At 47.2% G+C, this 8519-nt stretch overlaps 1 long non-coding RNA gene across 1 annotated transcript; it reads left to right on the forward strand.

The window, feature by feature from the left end:
* The first annotated feature begins 345 nt into the window (after positions 1–345).
* Positions 346–7688, forward strand: LOC148478284 (uncharacterized). Its single transcript, XR_015872413.1, has 3 exons — positions 346–535; positions 3718–3798; positions 7594–7688. It is a non-coding gene; the product is annotated as an uncharacterized LOC148478284 (long non-coding RNA).
* The last annotated feature ends 831 nt before the right edge of the window (positions 7689–8519 follow it).

An 8519-nucleotide genomic window follows, 5' to 3' on the forward strand; every position in this document is an offset into this window, starting at 1 on the left:
GTTCCAGGGACATTGATCTTATGAGATGGATGTACGTACTTTGTGCTGTTATCACATGAACAATATGTTACAATGGGAATTATGGATAAAAATTAGCGAGTTTTATTGGAATGTTAATCATATACTATAACAGGGCTGTAACTAGGGTGGTGCGGCCGCTGCCTCTACACGGAGTGCAATATGCCCTGATGTCGAAACCGGCTGCCTGACACAATCTCTATATGCCACTGGGCTCCCACTGCTATGTATTAGTAGCACTGCACCTGACTACATTACTGTAGCTGCAGCCCTGCCTGTCACTCTCTGGTTGCTCCGCCTCCTGACCCATCTGCAGGGATGGGAGAGATGTCATGACGTCTCTCCTCAGCTCCCACAGTTCCAAGTGAAGCTGTTTGTTGGAAGTTGGAACCTGGGCGTGCAGGAGCCAGCAGCTGCGGCAGGAAGCGTGACAGCGTCCGGAGCCAGTATCCTACATACAAGGGTCCAGTGTGAGTGTCAGTTTGACACACAGGACTCCAGTGCACAGTCACAGCAGGTAAATAGGTTACACATATCACAGTGTCCTCATACTGACAGTTATACCATTATACCTATAGTACAGCTAATATAAAATATGTATAGTATGTATGCAGCAGTCAGGGACTCACTGGAACCACATATATTATACTATATTAATTTACACCATGGGGATATTTTTCATCTACACAACAGATTTCATGTCAGTAATGTAATGTAAGGACACTACTGCCAGCCTGTACTATTAGGAAATGGTGTCCTACAGAGAATAATATATTGTGTTCAATTGTGTTCTTCCATCTATGGGCCTGATTCACTACAGATCCCAATACTGTGTACACACGCAGTTCAACTGAGATAACAAGCTAATCCACTGCGATCACAATGCAAACTCAGCACTACATAAGGACGCCCGCTTTACCATACACACATCTATAATACTCAGCACTACATAAGGATTCCCACTTTCCCATACACACATCCATAATACTCAGCACTACATAAAGACACCCACTTTACCATACACACATCTATAATACTCAGCACTATATAATGACGCCCACTTTACCATACACACATCCATAATACTCAGCACTACATACGGACGCCCACTTTACCATACACACATCCATAATACTCAGCACTACATAAGGTGCCCACTTTACCATACACACATCCATAATACTCAGCACTACATAAGGTGCCCACTTTACCATACGCACATCCATAATACTCAGCACTACATACGGACGCCCACTTTACCATACACACATCCATAATACTCAGCACTACATAAGGTGCCCACTTTACCATACGCACATCCATAATACTCAGCACTACATAAGGTGCCCACTTTACCATACACACATCCATAATACTCAGCACTACATAAGGACGCCCACTTTACCATACGCACATCCATAATACTCAGCACTACATAAGGACGCCCACTTTACCATACACACATCCATAATACTCAGCACTACATAAGGACACCCACTTTACCATACACACATCCATAATACTCAGCACTACATAAGGTGCCCACTTTACCATACACACATCCATAATACTCAGCACTACATACGGACGCCCACTTTACCATACACACATCCATAATACTCAGCACTACATAAGGTGCCCACTTTACCATACGCACATCCATAATACTCAGCACTACATAAGGTGCCCACTTTACCATACACACATCCATAATACTCAGCACTACATAAGGACGCCCACTTTACCATACGCACATCCATAATACTCAGCACTACATAAGGACGCCCACTTTACCATACACACATCCATAATACTCAGCACTACATAAGGACACCCACTTTACCATACACACATCCATAATACTCCGCACTACATAAAGATGCCCACTTTACCATACACACATCCATAATACTCAGCGCTACATAAAGACGCCCACTTTACCATACACACATCCATAATACTCAGCACTACATAAAGTCACCCACTTTACTATATGCACATCCATAATACTCAGCACTACATAAGGTGCCCACTTTACCATACGCACATCCATAATACTCAGCACTACATAAAGACGCCCACTTTACCATACACACATCCATAATACTCAGCACTACATAAAGATGCCCAATTTACCATACGCACATCCATAATACTCAGCACTACATAATTACACCCACTTTACCATACACACATCCATAATACTCAGCACTACATAAGGTGCCCACTTTACCATACGCACACCCATAATACTCAGCACTACATAAGGTGCCCACTTTACCATACGCACATCCATAATACTCAGCACTACATAAGGACGCCCACTTTACCATACGCACATCCATAATACTCAGCACTACATAAGAATGCCCACTTTACCATACGCACATCCATAATACTCAGCACTACATAAGGTGCCCACTTTACCATACACACACCCATAATACTCAGCACTACATAAAGATGCCCACTTTACCATACACACACTGATGCTCCTTATCACACGGGACCCCACAACACAATGGCCCTCATTCAGAGCCACTCGCTATTTGCGGTCGTTCGTTCTAAAACAAGGGGTGGCTATTCAAATGAACCGTTCGCTATTTGCGGTCTGTTCACGCCTCTATGTCTGAACGAGCGAACAAAACTTGCGGTCGTTTTTTGGAAAGATACGCCCCCTGGCCGCTCGCATCCTACGTCATGTCCGCTATTTATTAGATTAATCGAGTACATCGACAAGGGTATGAACTGCTCGCTATTCTTGGGGTTGGTGTTTGCTACCACAATTTTGCGAGCACTTCTGACTATAAAATAACCCAGTGACGTGGTCAATGACGCTGCTGTTTTAAATATGCACACCCATAAAACGCCCGTTTTGACCTTTAAGCACGCCTGCGTTCTGATTTCCACTCCCCATTTTCAAGCACCTTCCCCTGTTACCACCCACATACGCCTCTTTCTGTCACTCAAAATAGCAGGCATTCGCTATTTTGCGAGCACATGAATTTCGGCCGCACTGACTGGTTAGCGCATGCATATAACGATCCGTACGCATGCGCAGTTGGGCTAACATCGCTCGGAACGAACGAGCGGCCGCTTACGAGCGGCTCTGAATCAGGCCCAATGTCTAGTTACAGCTCTGCCATAATATCTAGTTATGGATCCCATTCATATACTAATCTTTGCATCTCAGTAACTATCATAGAGCATATTACATTTTACTTAAATGTCACTATTATATTTCTTTCTGTATAATAATATAGAAGAACTGATGAGTATAAAATTAGGAGGACAAAGGGTCTCATTCAGACCCGGTCGCAAGTGCTGAGCGCTCGCAACCGGGTCGATGTTAAGGCACTGCGCATGCGCAAGCCCCAGAGCGAGAAACTCTCTCGCTCCGGAGCTCACTACAAAAGGGCCGGCTGTCGATGTTGATCGACAGCTCGGCCCGTTTTGTAGGCGGGGGGCGGGGGGGGTGGCTACACAAACGGAGGCGTTCCTGATGGAACGCCTGCCGTTTTGTGGGCGGCCGCACTAAAAAAAAGAAGCGGCCGCCCTCATTCAGAGAGAGCGATCGCTTCTTGCGACCGCCTCAGAATGAGGGCCAATGTCCCAATGACGTGATTCAGCCTCATTAAGTTGTATAATGTTCTCATGGAGTCATTTAGGTACTATGGTGTCTGTTTTTTCTCTTTTTAGGGTTTTGTGGCATTAATTGCTCCCCGTGATCTCTATGCCAAGGAAACATCTGGCAATGCCAAGGAAACATCTGGCAATACTGTAAGTGCTCTCAGTGTTATTGTGGCTACTTTCACTTTCCTTATGGCCTAGCATTTATACAACCCATATACTGTACTAGACGGCACTCAGGATCCCGGCGGTCAGAATCCCGACACCGGCATCAGGGCAGGGTTAGGATTCTGACACCTGTCGATAAGTATCCTAATCCTACCCCTAACCCTCTCTCCCTGCACCCTAAACCTAACCTCCCCCTAGTGCCTAAACCTAGCCCTCCCCCTAGTGCCTAACCCTAACCCTCCCCCTAGTGCTTAACCCAAACCCTCCCCTTAGTGCCCAACCCTAACCCCAAACCCTCCCCCTAGTGCCCAACCTTAACCCTCCCCCATTAGTGCCCAACCCTAACCCCAAACCCTCCCCCTAGTACCTAACCCTAACCCCAAACCCTCCCACCCTGTGCCTAACCCTAACCCCAGACCCTCCCACCCTGTGCCTAACCCCCCCCCTTATTTCCCAACCCTAACCACAAACCCTCCCCCTAGTGCCTAACCCTAACCCTCCCCCCTTAGTGCCTAACCCTCCCCCTAGTATCTAACCCTAACCCTCCCCCTAGTGCCTAACCCTAACCCCTAACCCTCCCCCTAACCCCACTACTTACCATAGGTATGCTGGTACCGAGATTCTGAGCCCTGGCATCCCGACTGCCGGGATTTAAACTACCTCCCATTTATACATCTCTTTGTCATACCAATATGTTTCTTATTACACTGACATTTGCATCTCATATTACTCCTCATGTATCATAATTTATACACAATTTGGAGAAAGCAAAAATAAGTTTCTTGTAATGGAAATGACCTGGCAGAAACATAGGGCCTGATTCAGACCCACTCGCAAGCGGCTGTCCGCTCGCAAGTGGGTCGATGTTCTGCGCTGAGCATGCGCACGACGGAGGGAGCTCCGTCATGCGCATGCGCCAGACGCGACGAGCGAAGCAAGGTCCTTCGCTCGTTGTGTCTGATCAAAGGGGGCGTGCTGTCGATGTTGATTGACAGCACGCCCCCTTTGGTGGGCGTGCCTCCCTGACGGGGGCGTTCCCAAGGGAATGCCTACCGTCAGAAGCCGGCCCACTGACATCACTAGTGATGTCAGTGGGAGTGATTTTGGCTCTGATAGAGCCAAACTCACTCCGGGCCTTGCGGTTGAAAACCTCAACCGCAGGCTCCGGCTCGCAGTTTCGATGGTCGCGATGGTCACGACCATCGCGGCCATCAAACTGCACGCTCGTATAGGCTGTGGCTGGTGACCCACAGCTATACGAGCGTCCAGGAGGACGCTCCATAGTTATGGAGGACGGCCCTCATTCAGAGCGTGCGCTCTGCTAAGAGCGTACGGCTCTGATTGAGGGCCATAGTCCATTATAGTTGTAAATGAAATAAAAATAATTCAGTCTTACATTTATTGTGCCCAGCAGTGGACAGGTCCATTAGATAAGCTACATATATAAAACTAAGAAAAGTGAACATAAGCATGGAAAACCTCCAGATAAAACTGGAAAAACTGATATATTCCAATAATATTTAATATATCTAGTCATTCCTTATAATGTTTTAGAACAAAGCTATGCTTGTAGTAGAAGATGCTATTTAGTTATATTTAATACTGCCCTTGAGGATATGAGAGTAGTTACCCTTCCCACCTCTTCCCCAAATCCTTACCCTCTTCATGTCACCCCCTTGTGCTACTTTAATCTTTTCCCTTTTGAATGTAAGCTCTCTCTAGCAGGGCCCTCCTTCCTTTTTGGCTATTATACTAAAAAGAGTCCATTCTGGTCAGTACTATGCAGGACCCCTCCATTTATATATTCTCAGTCACATATATATATTGCGGATCTTAATTTCTCCATAACTAACTATGGCCCTCATTCAGAGCCGTACGCTCTGAGCAGAGCGCACGCTCTGAATGAGGGCCGTCCTCCATAATTATGGAGCGTCCTCCTGGACGCTCGTATAGCTGTGGGTCACCACCCACAGCCTATACGAGCGTGCAGGTTGATGGCCGCGATGGTCTTGACCATCGCCACTGCGAGCCGGAGCCTGCGGTTGAGTTTCTCAACCACAAGGCCCGGAGTGATTTTGGCTCTATAAGAGCCAAAATCACTCCCACTGACATCACTAGTGATGTCAGTGGGCCGGCTTCTGACGGTAGGCGTTCCTTGGGAACGCCCCCGTCAGGGAGGCACGCCCCCGGCACGCCCACCAAAGGGGGCGTGCTGTCAATCAACATCGACAGCACGCCCCCTTTGATCAGACACAACGAGCGAAGGAAAGTCCTTCGCTCGTCGCGTCTGGCGCATGCGCACGACGGAGCTCCCGCTGTCATGCGCATGCGCAGTGCACACCATCGGCCCACTTGCGAGCGGACAGCCGCTTGCGAGTGGGTCTGAATCAGGCCCAATATTAGCATGTGTATTACAAGATCTATTAGGGGTAGTGGGCCTGATTCTGGCCCGCTCGCGAGCGCTGAGCGCTTGCAAGCGGGTCGATGGTGCCCAAGTGCGCATGCGCACGACGGAGGCGGCTCCGTCGTGCGCATGCGCGAGACCCGAATAACGACGGCCAAGCCGTCGTTATGGGTCTCGCACCAAAGGGGGCGTGCTGTCGATGGTGATTGACAGCACGCCCCCTTTGGTGGGCGTGCCGGGGGCGTGGCTGCCCAGACGGAGGCATTCCCATGGGAACGCCTACCGCCTGGGTCCGGCCCCACTGACATCACTAGTGATGTCAGTGGGAGTGCTTTTGGCTCTGGGCTTGCGGCAGCGAGACTCTACCGCAGGGTCTCGTCGCAAGCCCGATGGTCTTGACCATCATTTTGGCCGCTCGCTATAGCTGTGGGTGGTCACCCACAGCTATGCGAGCGGCCAGGAGGCCGTTCCAAAAAGGAGCAGGGACGGCCCTGATTCAGAGCGAGCGCTCTGAAAGAGCGTCTGGCTCTGAATCAGGGCCAGTGTCCCAAATACTCAGGAGAACCTCCAGATTTAGTGATGAGCTCACTTATTCTCAATTTGTATGAAAAAAAAATCCTGTGCCCAAACAAGATATCCCAAGGTGGAGATGATCTGCATGTATAAGGAATGTATAAGGAATCCAATCTGGTGGCCAGTATACTAAGCAGAACCCAATCTGGTGGCCAGTATACTAAGCAGAACTCAATCTGGTGGCCAGTATACTAAGTAGACCCCAATTTCGTGGCCTGTAAACTAAGCAGACCCCAATCTGGTGGCCAGTATACTATGAAGACCCCAATCTGGCGGCCAATATACTAAGAAGACCCCAATCTGGCGGCCAGTATACTAAGAAGACCCCAATCTGGCAGCCAGTATACAAAGAAGACCCCAATCTGGTGGCCAGTATACTAAGCAGACACATTAAGAAGAGTAGAATAATTACAATAAGGAAAAATATATTTGACTACTAATTAAAAAGATATTTCTGTAGATAGATTTAAAAATGTATTTGCCTTAAAAATTAAGAAGATCCCATTAAATTACAAATTAAAAATATATTCTTGTGGATTTCATATACTGTATAACACAATCCCATTGGATTACAAATTAAAAATTGGGATAAAAAAAAATTACTTTTTTTTACATAACTGAAACTCTGATTACACTTTGTCATTACATACTTTCATTAGAACTCTTTGGGGAATTGCATTCTGGTTACAATTTCCCTGTCATTGCTGTTATATTTAGAGTATTCTCACTATTGTTAAAACAGAAATGTTTAATTTTTCCTATGAATTGATGATGTGAAACTTTCATTTAATTCCCTTTAGATCAAGACTACAGCTGGTTGTAGCGCACGTTCTGTCATCCATCTGGAATGTGCCCATAGAAGGTGATGAAAAGATCCGCTTGGGCCGAGGCCGTCACCTTGCTGCATTGTCGAATAACACCATCGGCCACTTATCAAATAACATCTTACCAATTAAATAAACATCATTGGTGATATTAGCGGTTTCAATTCATTGCATTTCATAATTTAATTTTATTATATCCTTATTTTATGGTATTCCTGTTACATAACATTATTCTTTTATGTTAGGGCAGTAGCAGTAGAGAGATGATAAGACCATTACAACTTGATGCCTTTCCCTTACAGCAAGCTGTGCTTAAACCCTGGGGATCGTATGGTCTACATTTCCCACCCTACAAACTCACTAATATACAGTACAGTAGGTTTTGGACTGTGGGAGGGGAATGTAGTCACCATCCTGGAGCACACATTGCCGCTGCTCAGAATCCCGGCACCGCAATCCCGACAGGAGTCAGAATCAGGGTTAGGGTTATGCACTAAGGGGAGGGTAAGGCATAGGCTGCGGGGGAGAGGGTTGGGGTTAGGCTGCGATGGGGAGAGGGTTGGGGTTAGGCTGCGATGGGGGGGGGTTGGCTTTTGACTTCGGGAGGGGAGAGTTATGGTTAAGCTACAGGAAAGGTGGGTTAGGGTTAGGATACTTACCTGCATGCGTCAGGATTTCCACTGTCAGGATTACAGCGCCGGGATTCTGAATGTCGGCATTGCATGTGCTGGGATCGCGTTACCCAACCTGTGGGAGGAAACATGGCACCTGGGGGAAACCACACAAAGATGAGGAGGAAGATGTGGGAGAAAGTTGCAGCATTGATTTGATAAGTGGAAACACAAGACACACACCATGCAGACTGTTCAACAGTAATGTTGGCTACATTTTGGCATTATTTT

This window comes from Taudactylus pleione, unplaced genomic scaffold (assembly GCF_031769625.1).
Source record: "Taudactylus pleione unplaced genomic scaffold, aTauple2 ptg000665l, whole genome shotgun sequence".
NCBI lineage: Eukaryota > Metazoa > Chordata > Amphibia > Anura > Myobatrachidae > Taudactylus > Taudactylus pleione.